Source organism: Anomaloglossus baeobatrachus, chromosome 4 (genome assembly GCF_048569485.1).
Source record: "Anomaloglossus baeobatrachus isolate aAnoBae1 chromosome 4, aAnoBae1.hap1, whole genome shotgun sequence".
NCBI classification, from domain to species: domain Eukaryota; kingdom Metazoa; phylum Chordata; class Amphibia; order Anura; family Aromobatidae; genus Anomaloglossus; species Anomaloglossus baeobatrachus.
Window position 1 is genome coordinate 125,607,166 of NC_134356.1, and position 18,582 is coordinate 125,625,747.

General features: G+C 42.6%; 1 pseudogene; it reads left to right on the forward strand.

Moving 5' to 3' along the window:
• The first annotated feature begins 17,546 nt into the window (after window positions 1-17,546).
• On the forward strand, window positions 17,547-18,333 carry LOC142301300 (nucleoporin NUP35 pseudogene; annotated as a pseudogene).
• The last annotated feature ends 249 nt before the right edge of the window (window positions 18,334-18,582 follow it).

Consider the following 18,582-nt stretch of genomic DNA (forward strand, 5'->3'; position numbering starts at 1 on the left):
GTACACACCTCAACTGCTGCAGAACCTCATTATACACAGCTGTTGAAGAACCTTATTATACACACCTCAACTGCTTAAGAATCTCATTAGATACACCTCAGCTGCTGAAGAACCTTATAATGCTCACCCCAGCTGCTGTAGAACCTCAATACACATATCAGCTGCTACAGAACCTTATAGTACACATCTCAGCTGCTGCAGAACCTAATACACACCTCAGCTGCTGCAGAACCTTATAAATATGCATCTCAGCTGATTTAAAACCTTATAATACACACCTCAGCTGCTGCAAAGCTTTATATTTAACATCTCAGCTGCTGAAGAAACTTTTATAATATGCATTTCAGCTGCTTTAGAACTTTATTATACACATCTCAGGTGCTGACGAATAATTTACATATCAGCTGCTGCAGAATCTTGTAATATCCAACTCAGCTGCTGAAGAACCTTATAATACACACCTCAGCTGCAGAAGAACCTTATATAATGCATTTCAGCTGCTGCAGAACCTCATAATACATGTCTCAGCTGATGCAAAGCCTTATAATAATAATACACACCTCAGCTGCTGCAGAACCTAATATTATGCATCTCAGCTGCTTTAAACCTTATAATACACTTCCTCTGCTGCAAAATCTCATAATACACCCCTCAGGGTCTGCAGAACCTTATAATGCCCACCTCAGCTGCTGTAGAACCTCAATACACATCAACTGCTGCAAAAGCTTGTAATCTACAGCTGCTACAGAACCTTATACTACACATCTCAGCTGCTGCTGAACCTCACAATACACATCTCAGCTGCAGCAGAACCTAATATTACATCTCAGCTGTTGATGAACTTTATAATACACACCTCAGATGCTGCTCATATTAGACAACTCAGCTGCAGCATAACCCTTTAATACACCTCTTAGCTGCTGCAGAACCTCATAATACACACCTCAGCTGCTGAAGAATCTTATAATATACATCTCAGCTGCTTTAGCTCCTTAAGATACACTTCTCAGCTGCTGCAGAACCTAATACACACCTTAGCTGCTGAAGAGCCTTCTAAATATACATCTCAGCTGCTTTAAAACCTCATAATACACATCTCAGCTGCAGCAGAACCTTTTAATACACACCTCAGCTGCTGCAGAAGCTCCTCATACACACCACAGCTGCTGTAGAACTTCATCATACACACAGCTGCTGCAGAACCTCATTATACACAGCTGTTGAACCTTATTATACACACCTCAGCTGCTTAAGAATCTCATTATATACACCTCAGCTGCTGAAGAACCTTATAATGCTCACCCAGCTGCTGTAGAATCTCAATACACATATCAGCTGCTACAGAACTTTGTAATACCCAACTCAGCTGCTGAAGACCCTTATAATACACACCTCAGCTGCTGAAGAGCCTTATATATGCATCTCAGCTGCTTTAGTGCTTTATAATACACATCTCAGCTCCTGCTGAACCTCATAATACACATCTTAGCTGCAGCAGAATCTTTTAATAGACACCTCAGCTGCTGCAGAATCTCATTATATACACCTCAGCTGCTGAAGAACCTCAATACACATCAGCTGCTACAGAACCTTATAATACAAAAGTCAGCTGCTGAAGACCTTTACAATACACATCTCAACTGCTGCACAACCTAATACACACCTCAGCTGCTGCAGAACCTTATAAATATTCATCTCAGCTGCTTTAGAGCTTTATAATACACATCTCAGCTCCTGCTGAACCTCATAATACACATCTCAGCTCCAGCAGAACCTTTTAATATACATCTCAGCTGCTGCACAATCTCATCATACACACATCAGTTGTTGCAGAACCTTATAATATGCATCTCAGCTGCTTTAGAACCTGATAATACACATTTCAGCTGCAGGAGAACTTTTAATACACACCTCAGTTACTGCAAAACTTTATATTTCACATCTCAGCTGCTGAAGAAACTTTTATAATATGCATTTCAGCTGCTTTAGAACTTTATTATACACATCTCAGGTGTTGGCGAACCTCATAATTTACATATCAGCTGCTACAGATCCTTGTAATATCCAACTCAGCTGCTGAAGACCCTTATAATACACACCTCAGCTTCTGAAGAATTTTAAATAGACCTCAGCTGCTGCAGAATCTTATAATACACACCTCAGCTGCTGCAGAACCTCATAATGCATATCTCAGCTGCTGCAGAAGCTTATATTATACACATAAGCTGCTGCAAAACCTAGTACACACCTCAGCTGCTGAAGAATCTTATAAATATCCATCTCAGCTTCTTTAGAACCTTATAATACACATCTCATCTGCTGCTGAACCTCATAATACACATCTCAGGTGCAGAAGAGCCTTAGATAATGCATCTCAGCTGCTGCAGAACTTCATAATACATAGCTGCTGCAGAACCTCATCATACAAACGTCAGCTGCTGCAGAACTTTATAATATACATATCAACTTCTTTAGAACCTTATAATACACATCTCGGTTGCTACTAAATGTCAGTATACATCTCAGGTGCAGCAGAACCTTTTAATACACACAGCTGCTGCAGAACCTAATATTATGCATCTCAGCTGCTTTAGAACCTTATAATACACACTTCCGCTGATTCAAAACCTCATAATACACCTCTCAGGGTCTGCAGAACCTTATAATGCCCACCTCAGCTGCTGTAGAACCTCAATACACATCAGCTGCTACAAAAGCTTGTAATCTACAACTCAGCTGTAGAAGAGCCATATATAATGTATCTCAGCTGCTACAGAACCTTATATTACACATCTCAGCTGCAGCAGAACCTCATCATACACAACTCAGTTGCTGCAGAACCTAAGTTCAGCTGTTGATGAACTTTATAATACACACCTCAGCTTCTGCAGACTTTCATAATACACCTCAGCTGCTGCAGAATCTGATAATACACCTCAGCTGCTGCAGAATCTGATAATACACACCTGAGCTGCTGCTCATATTACACATCTCAGCTGCAGCATAACCCTTTAATACACACCTTAGCTGCTGAAAAACCTTATAATGTGCATCTCAGCTGCTTTAGCTCCTTAAAATACACTTCTCAGCTGCTGCAGAATCTTATCACACACCCCAGCTGCTTCAGAACCTAATACACACCTTAGCTGCTGAAGAGCCTTCTTAAATATGCATCTCAGCTGCTTTAGAACCTTATAATACACACCTCAGCTGCTGCAGAACCTAATACACACCTTAGCTGCTGAAGAGCCTTCTTAAATATGCATCTAAGCTGCTTTAGAACCTTATAATACACATCTCAGCTGCAGCAGAACCTTTTAATACACACCTCAGCTGCTGCAGAACCTCCTCATACACAATTCAGTTGCTGCAGAACCTTATAATTCACGCCTCGGTTGCTGCAGAATTTTATCACACACCTCAGCTGCTGTAGAACCCCAATATATATATAGCTGCTGCAGAAACTTTTAATACACACCTCAGCTGCAGAAGAGCATTATATAATGTATCTCAGCTGCTGCAGAACCTCATAATACACATCTGAGTTGCTACAGAAGCTTATATTATACACCTCAGCTGCTGCAAAACCTAATACCCACCTCAGCTGCTGAAGAATCTTGTAAATATGCATCTCAGCTTCTTTAGAACCTTATAATACACATCTCATCTGCTGCTGAACCTCATAATACACATCTCATCTGCTGCTGAACCTCATAATACACATCTCATCTGAGGTGCAGAAGACTATTAGATAATGCATCTCAGCTGCTGCAGAACCTCACAATACATATCAGCTGCTGCAGAACCTCATCATACAAACATCAGCTGTTGCAGAAATTTATAATATACATCTCAACTGCTTTAGAACCTTATAATACACATCTCGACTGCTGCTGAACCTCATAGTACACATCTCAGGTGTAGCAGAACCTTTTAATACACACCTTAGCTGCTGCAGAACCTCATCATACACACAGCTGCTGCAGAACCTCATTATACACAGCTGTTGAAGAACCTTATTGTACACACCTCAGCTGCTGAAGAACCTTATAATGCTCACCCCAGCTGATGTAGAACCTCAATACACATATCAGCTGCTACAGAACCTTGTAATACTCAACTCAGCTGCTGAAGACCCTTATAATACACACCTCAGCTGCTGAAGAGCCTTATATATATATATATATATATATATATATACATATATATATATATATATATATGTATATATATATATATGCATCTCAGCTGCTTTAGTGCTTTATAATACACATCTCAGCTCTTGCTGAACCTCATAATACACATCTCAGTTGTTGCAGAACCTTATAATATGCATCTCAGCTGCTTTAGAATCTTATATGACACATCTCAGCTGCAACAGAATCTTTTAATACACACCTCAGCTGCTGCAGAACCTCATAATACATACCTGTTTTGCTGCAGAACTGTAAAATACACACTTCAGCTGCTGCACAATCTTATCACACCTCAGGGGCTCGGAACCTAGTAATAAACACCTCAGCTGCCGAAGAACCTTATAATATGCATCTCAGCTGCTTTAGAACCTCATAATACACATTTGAGCTGCAGGAGAACTTTTAATACACACCTCAGTTACTGCAAAACTTTATATTTCACATCTCAGCTGCTGAAGAAACTTATAATATGCATTTCAGCTGCTTTAGAACTTTATTATACACATCTCAGGTGTTGACGAACCTCATAATTTACATATCAGCTGCTACAGATCCTTGTAATATCCAACTCAGCTGCTGAAGACCCTTATAATACACACCTCAGCTTCTGAAGAATTTTAAATAGACCTCAGCTGCTGCAGAATCTTATAATACACACCTCAGCTGCTGCAGAACCTCATAATGCATATCTCCGCTGCTGCAGAAGCTTATATTATACACCTCAGCTGCTGCACAACCTAATACCCACCTCAGCTGCTGAAGAATCTTATAAATATCCATCTCAGCTTCTTTAGAACCTTATAATACACATCTCATCTGCTGCTGAACCTCATAATACACATCTCAGGTGCAGAAGAGCCTTAGATAATGCATCTCAGCTGCTGCAGAACTTCATAATACATAGCTGCTGCAGAACCTCATCATACAAACGTCAGCTGCTGCAGAACTTTATAATATACATATCAACTGCTTTAGAACCTTATAATACACATCTCGGTTGCTACTAAACGTCAGTATACATCTCAGGTGCAGCAGAACCTTTTAATACACACCTTAGCTGCTGCAGAACCTAATATTATGCATCTCAGCTGCTTTAGAACCTTATAATACACACTTCCGCTGATTCAAAACCTCATAATACACCTCTCAGGGTCTGCAGAACCTTATAATGCCCACCTCAGCTGCTGTAGAACCTCAATACACATCAGCTGCTACAAAAGCTTGTAATCTACAACTCAGCTGTAGAAGAGCCATATATAATGTATCTCAGCTGCTACAGAACCTTATATTACACATCTCAGCTGCAGCAGAACCTCATCATACACAACTCAGTTGCTGCAGAACCTAAGTTCAGCTGTTGATGAACTTTATAATACACACCTCAGCTTCTGCAGACTTTCATAATACACCTCAGCAGCTGCAGAATCTGATAATACACCTCAGCTGCTGCAGAATCTGATAATACACACCTGAGCTGCTGCTCATATTACACATCTCAGCTGCAGCATAACCCTTTAATACACACCTTAGCTGCTGAAAAACCTTATAATGTGCATCTCAGCTGCTTTAGCTCCTTAAAATACACTTCTCAGCTGCTGCAGAATCTTATCACACACCCCAGCTGCTTCAGAACCTAATACACACCTTAGCTGCTGAAGAGCCTTCTTAAATATGCATCTCAGCTGCTTTAGAACCTTATAATACACATCTCAGCTGCAGCAGAACCTTTTAATACACACCTCAGCTGCTGCAGAACCTCCTCATACACAATTCAGTTGCTGCAGAACCTTATAATTCACGCCTCGGTTGCTGCAGAATTTTATCACATACCTCAGCTGCTGTAGAACCCCAATATATATATAGCTGCTACAGAAACTTTTACTACACACCTCAGCTGCAGAAGAGCATTATATAATGTATCTCAGCTGCTGCAGAACCTCATAATACACATCTGAGTTGCTACAGAAGCTTATATTATACACCTCAGCTGCTGCAAAACCTAATACCCACCTCAGCTGCTGAAGAATCTTGTAAATATGCATCTCAGCTTCTTTAGAACCTTATAATACACATCTCATCTGAGGTGCAGAAGACTATTAGATAATGCATCTCAGCTGCTGCAGAACCTCACAATACATATCAGCTGCTGCAGGACCTCATCATACAAACATCAGCTGTTGCAGAAATTTATAATATACATCTCAACTGCTTTAGAACCTTATAATACACATCTCGACTGCTGCTGAACCTCATAGTACACATCTCAGGTGCAGCAGAACCTTTTAATACACACCTTAGCTGCTGCAGAACCTCATCATACACACAGCTGCTGCAGAACCTCATTATACACAGTTGTTGAAGAACCTTATTGTACACACCTCAGCTGCTGAAGAACCTTATAATGCTCACCCCAGCTGATGTAGAACCTCAATACACATATCAGCTGCTGCAGAACCTTATAATACCCAACTCAGCTGCTGAAGACCCTTATAATACACACCTCAGCTGCTGAAGAGCCTTATATATATATATATATATATATATATATATATATATATATGCATCTCAGCTGCTTTAGTGCTTTATAATACACATCTCAGCTCCTGCTGAACCTCATAATACACATCTCAGCTGCAGCAGAACCTTTTAATACACATCTCAGCTGCTGAACAACCTCATCATACACACATCAGTTGTTGCAGAACCTTATAATATGCATCTCAGCTGCTTTAGAATCTTATATGACACATCTCAGCTGCAACAGAATCTTTTAATACACACCTCAGCTGCTGCAGAACCTCATAATACATACCTGTTTTGCTGCAGAACTGTAAAATACACACTTCAGCTGCTGCACAATCTTATCACACCTCAGGGGCTCGGAACCTAGTAATAAACACCTCAGCTGCCGAAGAACCTTATAATATGCATCTCAGCTGCTTTAGAACCTCATAATACACATTTGAGCTGCAGGAGAACTTTTAATACACACCTCAGTTACTGCAAAACTTTATATTTCACATCTCAGCTGCTGAAGAAACTTATAATATGCATTTCAGCTGCTTTAGAACTTTATTATACACGTCTCAGGTGTTGACGAACCTCATAATTTACATATCAGCTGCTACAGATTCTTGTAATATCCAACTCAGCTGCTGAAGACCCTTATAATACACACCTCAGCTTCTGAAGAATTTTAATAGACCTCAGCTGCTGCAGAATCTTATAATACACACCTCAGCTGCTGCAGAACCTCATAATGCATATCTCAGCTGCTGCAGAAGCTTATATTATACACCTCAGCTGCTGCACAACCTAATACCCACCTCAGCTGCTGAAGAATCTTGTAAATATGCATCTCAGCTTCTTTAGAACCTTATAATACACATCTCAGGTGCAGAAGAGCCTTAGATAATGCATCTCAGCTGCTGCAGAACTTCATAATACAAACATCAGCTGCTGCAGAACTTTATAATACAAACATCAGCTGCTGCAGAACTTTATAATATAGATATCAACTGCTTTAGAACCTTATAATACACCTCTCGATTGCTACTAAACATCAGTATACATCTCAGGTGCAGCAGAACCTTTTAATACACACCTTAGCTGCTGCAGAACCTAATATTATGCATCTCAGCTGCTTTAGAACCTTATAATACACACTTCCGATGATTCAAAACCTCATAATACACCCCTCAGGGTCTGCAGAACCTTATAATGCCCACCTCAGCTTCTGTAGAACCTCAATACACAGCAGCTGCTACAAAAGCTTGTAATCTACAACTCAGCTGTAGAAGAGCCATATATAATATATCTCAGCTGCTACAGAACCTTATATTACACATCTCAGCTGCAGCAGAACCTCATCATACACAACTCAGTTGCTGCAGAACCTAAGTTCAGCTGTTGATGAACTTTATAATACACACCTCAGCTTCTGCAGACTTTCATAATACACCTCAGCTGCTGCAGAATCTGATAATACACACCTGAGCTGCTGCAGAATCTGATAATACACACCTGAGCTGCTGCAGAATCTGATAATACACACCTCAGCTGCTGCTCATATTACACATCTCAGCTGCAGCATAACCCTTTAATACACACCTTAGCTGCTGAAAAACCTTATAATGTGCATCTCAGCTGCTTTAGCTCCTTAAAATACACTTCTCAGCTGCTGCAGAATCTTATCACACACCCCAGCTGCTTCAGAACCTAATACACACCTTAGCTGCTGAAGAGCCTTCTTAAATATGCATCTCAGCTGCTTTAGAACCTTATAATACACACCTCAGCTGCTGCAGAACCTCCTCATACACAATTCAGTTGCTGCAGAACCTTATAATTCACACCTCGGTTGCTGCAGAATTTTATCACACACCTCAGCTGCTGTAGAACCCCAATATATATATAGCTGCTACAGAAACTTTTACTACACACCTCAGCTGCAGAAGAGCATTATATAATGTATCTCAGCTGCTGCAGAACCTCATAATATACATCTGAGGTGCAGAAGACTATTAGATAATGCATCTCAGCTGCTGCAGAACCTCACAATACATATCAGCTGCTGCAGAACCTTATCATACAAACATCAGCTGCTGCAGAAATTTATAATATACATCTCAACTGCTTTAGAACCTTATAATACACATCTCGACTGCTGCTGAACCTCATAGTACACATCTCAGGTGCAGCAGATCCTTTTAATACACACCTTAGCTGCTGCAGAACCTCATCATACACACAGCTGCTGCAGAACCTCATTATACACAGCTGTTGAAGAACCTTATTGTACACACCTCAGCTGCTGAAGAACCTTATAATGCTCACCCCAGCTGCTGTAGAACCTCAATACACATATCAGCTGCTACAGAACCTTGTAATACTCAACTCAGCTGCTGAAGACCCTTATAATACACACCTCAGCTGCTGAAGAGCCTTGTATATGCATCTCAGCTGCTTTCGTGCTTTATAATACACATCTCAACTCCTGCTGAACCTCATAATACACATCTTAGCTGCAGCAGCATCTTTTAATACACACCTCAGCTGCTGCAGAATCTCATTATATACACCTCAGCTGCTGTAGAACCTCAATACACATATCAGCTGCTACAGAACCTTATAATACAAAAGTCAGCTGCTGAAGACCTTTATAATACACACCTCAGCTGCTGAAGAGCCTTACAATACACATCTCAACTGCTGCAGAACCTAATACACACCTCAGCTGCTGCAGAACCTTATAAATATGCATCTCAGCTGCTTTAGAGCTTTATAATACACATCTCAGCTTACGCTGAACCTCATAATGCACATCTCAGCTGCAGCAGAACCTTTTAATACACACCTCAGCTGCTGCACAACCTCATGATACACACATCAGTTGTTGCAGAACCTTATAATATGCATCTCAGCTGCTTTAGAATCTTATAAGACACATCTCAGCTGCTGCTGAACCTCATAGTACACATCTTAGCTGCAACAGAATCTTTTAATACACACCTCAGCTGCTGCAGAACCTCATAATACATACCTCTTTTGCTGCAGAACCATAAACTACACACTTCAGCTGCTGCAGAATCTTATCACACCTCAGGGGCTGCGGAACCTAGTAATAAAAACCTCAGCTGCCGAAGAACCTTATAATATGCATCTCAGCTGCTTTAGAACCTTATATAATGCATCTCAGCTGCTGCAAAACCTCACCATACACGTCAGCTGGTGCAGAACCTTATAATACACACCTCAGCTGCTGCAGAACCTCATAATACACGTCTCAGCTGATACAGAACCTTATATAATGCATCTCAGCTGCTTTAGAACCTTATAATACACACTTCCACTGCTGTAAAACCTCATAATACACCACTCAGCTTCTGCAGAACCTCAATACACATATCAACTGCTGCAGAAGCTTGTAATACTCAACTCAGCTGCAGAAGAACCATATATAATGTATCTCAGCTGCTACAGAACCTTATATTACACATCTCAGCTGCTGCTGAACCTCACAATACACATCTCAGCTGCAGCAGAGCCTCATCATACACAACTCAGTTGCTGCAGAACCTTATATTACATATCAGCTGTTGATGAACTTTATAATACACACATCAGCTTCTGCAGACTTTCATAATACACCTCAGCTGCTGCAGAATCTGATAGTACACACCTCTGCTGCTGCTCATATTACACCTCTCAGCTGCAGCATAACCCTTTAATACACATGTTATCTACTGCAGAACCTCATAATACACACCTCAGCTGCTGAAGAACCTTATATTATGCATCTCAGCTGCTTTAGCGCCTTATAATACACTTCTCAGCTGCTTCTGAATCTTATCACACACCTCAGCTGCTGCAGAACCTAATACACACCTTAGCTGCTGAAGAGCCTTCTAAATATACATCTCAGCTGCTTTAAAACCTTATAATGCACATCTCAGCTGCAGCAGAACCTTTTAATACACACCTCAGCTGCTGCAGAACCTCATCATGCACAATTCTGTTGCTGCAGAACCTTATAATTCACACCTCAGTTGCTGCAGAATCTTATCACACATCTCAACTGCTGTAGAACCCCAATATATATGTAGCTGCTGCAGAACCTTGCAATACACATCTCAGCTGCTGAAGAACCTCATAATACACACCTCAGCTGTAGAAGAGCCTTATATAATGTATCTTACCTGCTTCAGAACCTCATCATAAAACCTTATAATACATCTCAGCTGCTGATGAACCTTATAATACACACCTCAGCTTCTGAAGAATTTTAATAGACCTCAGACGCTGCAGAACCTTATAATACACACCTTAGCTGCTGCAGAACCTCATAAAACACATCTCAGCTACTGCAGAAGCTTGTATTATACACCTCAGCTGATGCAAATGCTAATACCCACCTCAGCTGCTGAAGAATCTTGTAAATATGAATCTCATTAGAACCTTATAATACACATCTCATCTGCTGCAGAACCTCATAATACATATCTGCTGCAGAACCTCATAATACATATCAGCTGCTGCAGAACCTCATCATATAAACAGCTGCTGCAGAACTTTATAATATTCATCTCTGCTGCTTTAGAACCTTATATTACACATATCGACTGCTGCTGAACCTCATAGTACACATCTTAGGTGCAGCAGAATCTTTTAATACACACCTTAGCTGCTGTAGAATCTTATTATACACACCTCAACTGCTGCAGAACCTCATTATATACAGCTGTTGAAGAACCTTATTATACACACCTCACCTGCTGCATAATCTCATTTTATACACATCTCAGCTGCTGTACAATCTCATTATACACATGTGAGTTGCTGCATTATCTCTTAATTCACCTCCACTGCTGGTGCTATTGATGCATTACAGAATGGCTTTCATACCTGTACGATACTGAATCATACCTTTACTAAATATACATATGCTAAATCATTGCTTGTGATGTGCAGACAGCAGTGATGCCATGTAACGTATGAGTAGAGATGAGTGGACCTGAACTTTAAAGTTCGGTGTTCATATCCAACACTGACTTTACTAGGAAAATAATCAATGTTTTCTCTAGTCATCCTCCATGACAGCACCACAGGAAACACAAAGAGGTTAAAAAACTCCTCCCCACCTCCCCTCTCCAGTGTTGTTTCCTGTCCCTACTGGGGCACAAAGAGGACCTGTGGTGCTCTGTGGCCAGTGACTAGAGTACTGCGGGAAAGGAAAACAATTTATCTTACCACCGGGCAGCTGAGGTCGGAGCTTTCCGCTTCTCTCCTCCATCGCTGCTCCCATCTCCCCTGGATTCGGGACCTGTCTGCTCTCCCTGCGTCTCACATGAGGTAAAGCAGAGCATGGCCAACATGTCAGGGGCCTCCTTGAGCTCCCCGATACCTCCTCCTTGCTAGCGTGCGGTGGCAATGGCACGCAGTAAGTGACGTCACTGGCGCATGCGGCGATGACGTACTTCCGGGAATATGCATTCCACCCTAGAACGCAAGCGCTGTTTCAGCCCCACTGCAGCACTAATGGGTTCGCCTTCTCATCGAGAGACCTACCTGGACCGTCTGAGGACGAAGAGTCGCCCATATGGGATTATGGTGCTGGGAACTCGCACTCACATGTAAGTGCCTGGCTTGAAGACAACCTAAGATAGGACTGCATAATGGGCAACCTTCTCCGCTCTGTGCTGTAAAACCCAGCGCTACCCCGATCCAGTAAGTATACTGTGACGGTGGGATGGAGAAAACGTCTAGTCTCAAGTGTATCATGTGCGCTAAGAAACTCCCATCTATCAGTAGTAAAAAGCTGTGTCACCCCTACACTGATCAGGTGGTCAGGGAAGAACATCCTTCCCTTATCAGCGGATGAAAAATCTTGTGCGCTAGGTACATTTCTCTCTAGCCTCCTTTCAAACACTACCCTTAGCAGGCCCGGCCCCGAAGAAAGGAAGCCAAACCCCATTAAAGTGTCGGTCTCTGCCTCGAAAGAGGACCCATACTTCTCTCCCAGAAACTTAGGTGAGGATTATGACTTTGTGTCCGAAACAGAAGGAGGGCCTGAAAATGAAAGATACTTCTTCTCAGGAGCTGCGGGGAGCTGTGCGAGATACCATGGGGGTTAATGTAGATAAGACTACGAGGCCAGTGCAGGACATAATGTTCGGCTGCCTGAAAGCCCAAAAGTGCTGGATTCCCTGTTCATAAGAATATCCAGGACTAAATCCTTCAGAATAGGAGCTTCCGGAGAGACGCCTAAGCACTCTTTTGGAGCTTAGACTTTGGTTTCCCACTTGAGGACGATACAGCCGGAACTTGGGAACTTCCTAAATGGGACGTCTAGGTCTCTAGAGTTGCCAAAAGACAGCATTTCCTTTTGAGGACTTTTCACAGCTCAGGGACCCAATGGATAGGAGGATGAAAGCCTGTTCGTGACATTGTGGGAAACCTTGTTAGTTCTAAGGAACACTAATGTAGCCTCCACAGGTATACAAGATCCCTATATATGTGGCTGGGACGACTTGAAGACCACCTCTCTCGGGACACCCACCAGAGAAGACTTATTAGCTTCCTTTCCACTGCTTCAGAAAGCCACAGGGTTCCTAGTAGACTCCTCGTCTGAATCAGTCCGTGTTGCTGCAAAATTAGCGGTACCTTCTAACTCCGCAAGAAGAGACCTATGACTCAAACTATGGAGTGGTAATTAAACAGCTAAGATTAAAATTTGTAACATCCCCTTCAAGGGAAAATACGTTTTTGGACCAGCTCTAGACGACCTTGTAGCCAAAGCCACAAAAAAAATTTCCGGAACAAAAACCCAAGAAATTTTTTATGCCCTCAGGGCCAATTCTCTCATTATAAAGGACGGGGTAAGTCATAGCGGTGGAGCTACCCCAAGAGAGGAGAAAGTAGAAGTATCTTTTCCTCCCAGGAAATGCAAGAGCGTACCCAGCATCAGTAACAAGCGATGACTCTGGCATGGCAGGAGGACATCTATCGAGAGTCTTCCCCCAATGGTCAACAGACTCATGGAACCAATGGGTTCTGAACACCATCAAAGACGGAATGAAGATGGCATTCACCTTTTTTCCTCTACACCGCCTGGCTATCAACCACCCTTCCACTCAAGACTGGCAGAAACTACTCATGTCAGGCCTTCAAGACCTGCAAAATTTGGGGGTGACATCACCAATCCCAGAGGTGAAAATTGGACGGGAGTATTACTCTCGACTGTTTCTAGTAAAAGAACCAAATAGCCCCACAGGTTCATCATAAAAGTGAAACTCCTGAACAAGTTCTTACTCTTGCGCACAAACATCAGACACTGCCTTACCAATACAATACACTTCCGTACCTTCTACGTCCTGAGCATTTACCAAGCTGATGGCAGAGGTGGTAGCGTTCCTCAGACAAAATATCTATATAGCACCCTGCCTCGACGACTTCCTGAAACTTGTTCCTTCAGCCCCAACGATCAAGCAGCATGTACAGCAAGCTATCGGTGAATTAGGTTTATGACTTCAGAAGTGCGACCGAAACAAATTTATCTAGTCCTTAAGGGCCTAACACAACAACCCTTTGAGCCTATCACCTCAACAGATATGGAACCCTGTCCTGAAAAACTGTATTCCTAGTTGCAATTACGTCAGCCAGACGAGTTGGTGAATTACAATCCACTACTAGACAGCTGTACCTAAAAATCCTGAACAACAGAATTATCTTCTATCACGACCACTCATTTCTTCCAAAACTAGTATCGGATTTTCACACATCCTAAGATATAATTCTACCATCTTTCTGTCAGAATCCATCTGACGATAAAGGGGAATTTCATTCCTTAGATGTACGCAGGCTGTTTTTACACTACCTTCAGAGAACCGATCATGTGAGGAAGGACCATAATCTCTATGTCCAGATCATGGGGCGGAATATAGGTACAAATCTGCTAAAAACAAAATTGCCACCTAGAGCAGTCAGCGAAGCTTACAAAAACCAAGCTCTATCTCCTCCGAAAGACTTCACAGCTCATTCTACCAGATCGGTGTCTGTCTCTTGGGCCGAGAAGGCCGATGCTTCCATCGAGCAGATATGCAGAGCTGCTATCTGGCGATCAGTCTATACCTTCACAAAACACTAAAAACTGAATTTACTGTCTAAAAAGGACTAAAGGGGGCTTTACACGGAGCGACCGCTAGCAATGGCACCCGCCCCCGTCGTTTGTGCGTCACGGGCAAATCGCTGCCCGTGGCGCACAATCTCACTTGTCCATGTCACACGTACAGCCCTCGCTAACGACGTCGCTGTGGGCGGTGAACAACCTCCCCTGAAAGGGGGAGGTTCATTTGGCGTCACAGCGACATCACAGAGCGGGAGCGGAGGGACGGAAAGCAGCCGCATCTCCGTCACTTTCACTTCAGTGCTCGTTGAGGACACAGGTACGCTGTAGTTCGTCGTTCCCGAGGTGTCACACATAGCGATGTGTGCTGCCATGGGAACGACGAACAACCTGCGTCCTCAAGAACCAACGATTTATTTTTAAAATGAAGGACGTGTCAACGATGGACGATTTGGTGAGTATTTTCCATCGTTAACGGCCGCTCGTTGGTGTCGCACGCAACGACGTCGCTAACGATGCCGGATGTGCGTCACAGAATCCGTGACCCCGGCGATATATCATTAGATATGTCGTTGCGTGTAACGGGGCCTTTAGCCTTTGGCCGTAAGGACCTTCAGGTTGTTGTGTCCCCCCCTAAGATATGTCCGTTGGTAGTTCTCCTGTGATGCTGTCGTAGAGGGTGAGTAGAGAAAGTAGAATTAGTATTTACCGGTAATTCAGTTTATAGGAAACCCTCCAAGACCGCATGGATATTCCCTCTCTACCTGTTGCAAAAATGTTATGATTTGTTACTGATTTTAAAGTTTGAACCATTCGTACCAATGTAGTTACTTGGAAAAAATACTGGAGTAGGGAGGGTTTTTTTAATCTCTTTGTGTTTCCTGTCCCAATTAGGGCGTGGAGTTAACTCCTGTGGTGCTGTCGTGGAGGGTTTCCTAGAAACCGAATTATCAGTAAAAACTAATTTATTTTTGTGCCATGATCGCCTGCCCTAAACCCCCCCACCCCCTTTTTCCTGACATTGATACCCTTTCTTGTATATATCTGCTCTTTTTAAGGGCTTTTACAATATACTGAATGGTTGTTTTGGGTTTTTTTTTACCATGATCACAATAAAATTATACACTATATTATATTGTAGTGAAAATGGCCATGTTTTACACAACACAATTGTGATATGTTCTTTGCAGCACTTTTTAATTGTTTTTCATTTTTTATTGCTTTTATTTTGTGACTTTATGAATTTGTGGTAACAATTTTTAAAAGTTTGCAGCTGTGTGTGTCTCACCTGTCCTCTGTGTCTCCCCTGCCCTCTGTGTCTCCCCTGCCCTCTGTGCCTCCCCTGCCCTCTGTGCCTCCCCTGCCCTCTGTGTCTCCCCCGCCCTCTCTGTCTCCCCCGCCCTCTCTGTCTCCCCCGCCCTCTCTGTCTCCCCCGCCCTCTGTGTCTCCCACGCCCTCTGTGTCTCTCACGCCCTCTGTGTCTCTCACGCCCTCTGTGTCTCTCACGCCCTCTGTGTCTCCCACGCCCTCTGTGTCTCCCACGCCCTCTGTGTCTCTCACGCCCTCTGTGTCTCTCACGCCCTCTGTGTCTCTCACGCCCTCTGTGTCTCTCACGCCCTCTGTGTCTCCCACGCCCTCTGTGTCTCACGCCTGCTGTGTCTCCCCTGCCCGCTGTCTCCCCCACCCGCTGTGTCTCCCCTGCTCTGTCCCTCTGTGTCCCCACTGTTCTGTCTTTACATCCTTTGTCCCTCCCTGTTCAGGGAGGGCTGTGGAGTCGGAGTCGTGGAGTTGGAGTCGGTGTTCATTTTGGTTAAGTCGGTATAAAATGGACCGACTCCAACTCCTAAAATATATAATAAATCGGGTACAGTAGTTCAATATATATATATGTAATCTATATTACATACTGTATTACATATTTACAACTTATTACAGTTTTTTGTGTTCTAAAGTTGTATTCCAATAAATATATTTTATGTTCTAAATATCTTGATTATTGTATCATTAAAAATTATTTAATATCTGATGTTCACCTTGTGCAACAATACATTTTTCACTTAAATATAAGCAATATATGTGGGAGTCGGAGTCGTGGAGTCGGAGTCGGTGCAAGAGAAATTGAGGAGTCGGGGTTGCAGGTTTGGCTTAGGCCGGTTTCACACATCCGGCTTTTTGCCGTTTTACCGGATCCGGCGCTCTCCCGTACAGATAATACAGTACAATGACAGTGCTGTAACTTCCGGGTCACATGCGCCGGTCACATGACAGCATGTGACGGGCGCTTGTTGCTCTGTCATTGTACTGTATTAACTGTACGGGAGAGCGCCGGATCCGGCAAAACGGCAAAAAGCCGGATGTGTGAAACCGGCCTTATCGACTCCACAGCCCTGTTCACAAGCTCGCATGCTGCATAGAAATCAGAGACATATAAGGCTGTTTTGATGAATAAACCTGTGGGCAACCATTTATGAATGAGCCAGTGGGTACTGATTAGGGAAAAACATTGTTTTACGCTCGATATTTGTAGCTAACATATGTAATATAATTATAGAATTTCCTACTCACCGTAAGGCAATCTGATGACCACCTATTTAATATAAATTAAAATAGAGAATTTGTTAAGAAAATTTTCACTGCATTGGAAGCAGTCTGCCCCCCTTCAACAGTGGAGGAGTTTATTAATATTTTTAGTACCGATATTTTTTTTTATATACCAACCCCTGTAAATGTCCATGCGATCGCCATTGATAGGAGGGAGCTCTCCTCCTCAGCCTGTGCTTCCAGCTCATAGAGATAACAGTGGCACACCCCCTGTTGCAAGCATTTATGATGATCTTCTAAGCCCAAGTCTTGGATCCACACCTTTAAGTTCAAGAAAACTGAGAAACCTTTCCACAGTGCAGGCATCTCATATAGGAGTAGTCCCATCCACCCCATGTGCACCTGCAAGAGTTTTTAGTCCAGAAACCGTTATGCAAACCAGGAAAGGAGTGCTTTCTCCTGCACAAGTGGATCCCTTTTACACAAAAGTTGACGCTTTAACATCTGATGACCATCTGGATGATTCTTGTGTTAAGGTATTCAGGTTTCCTCAAGCCTCCGCCTCCTACATTTTACTACAGTTTGCTCAGTACGGGAATATAGTAAAACGTGATGTCCAATTTAGGGAACTGGATGCACATACAGTACCAGTCCAAACTGCAGGCGAGGAAAGCATTAAGCAAAGATAGAAAAATATTTGGAGATTGCATTACGATTGGTATGAAACCTTGTATTGATAAGAGTATAATGGATAGTGGAGAGAAGACGTCGGTGACTTCGGCCTGCACACCATCAGTAACAGCTTACGGGACTCCTACTCAACAAATTGGTACTCCAAGATCAGGAATGAGACCTCTTGCATCAGCATACAGAGTTTCAACTAGTGACTACCAGGTTTTGTCAGACAAGCAAATGCCTAAAAAGGATCAGAGCCTCGTATTTAAAGACATGGAATTTGTCTTCGGATGGTAGATGGGAGCTAGAAAACGGACATTGACTTATTACCCTCAGTGCCACATTTCTTGGTTAGTTGATGAATGTACCATCATCTGTACACAAACATCCCTGAACCATTGGAAACCTCTACTAATGTCTTACCCAGGTTTTCTTCTCACCATCAATAATGCACTACTTGTTTCCTCGAATACAAGCTATTTCTTGCGCTTTGTTTTATGTTATTGATTGTAATGAATTTTTCCCCAGAAATGTTTCATGCTTGAG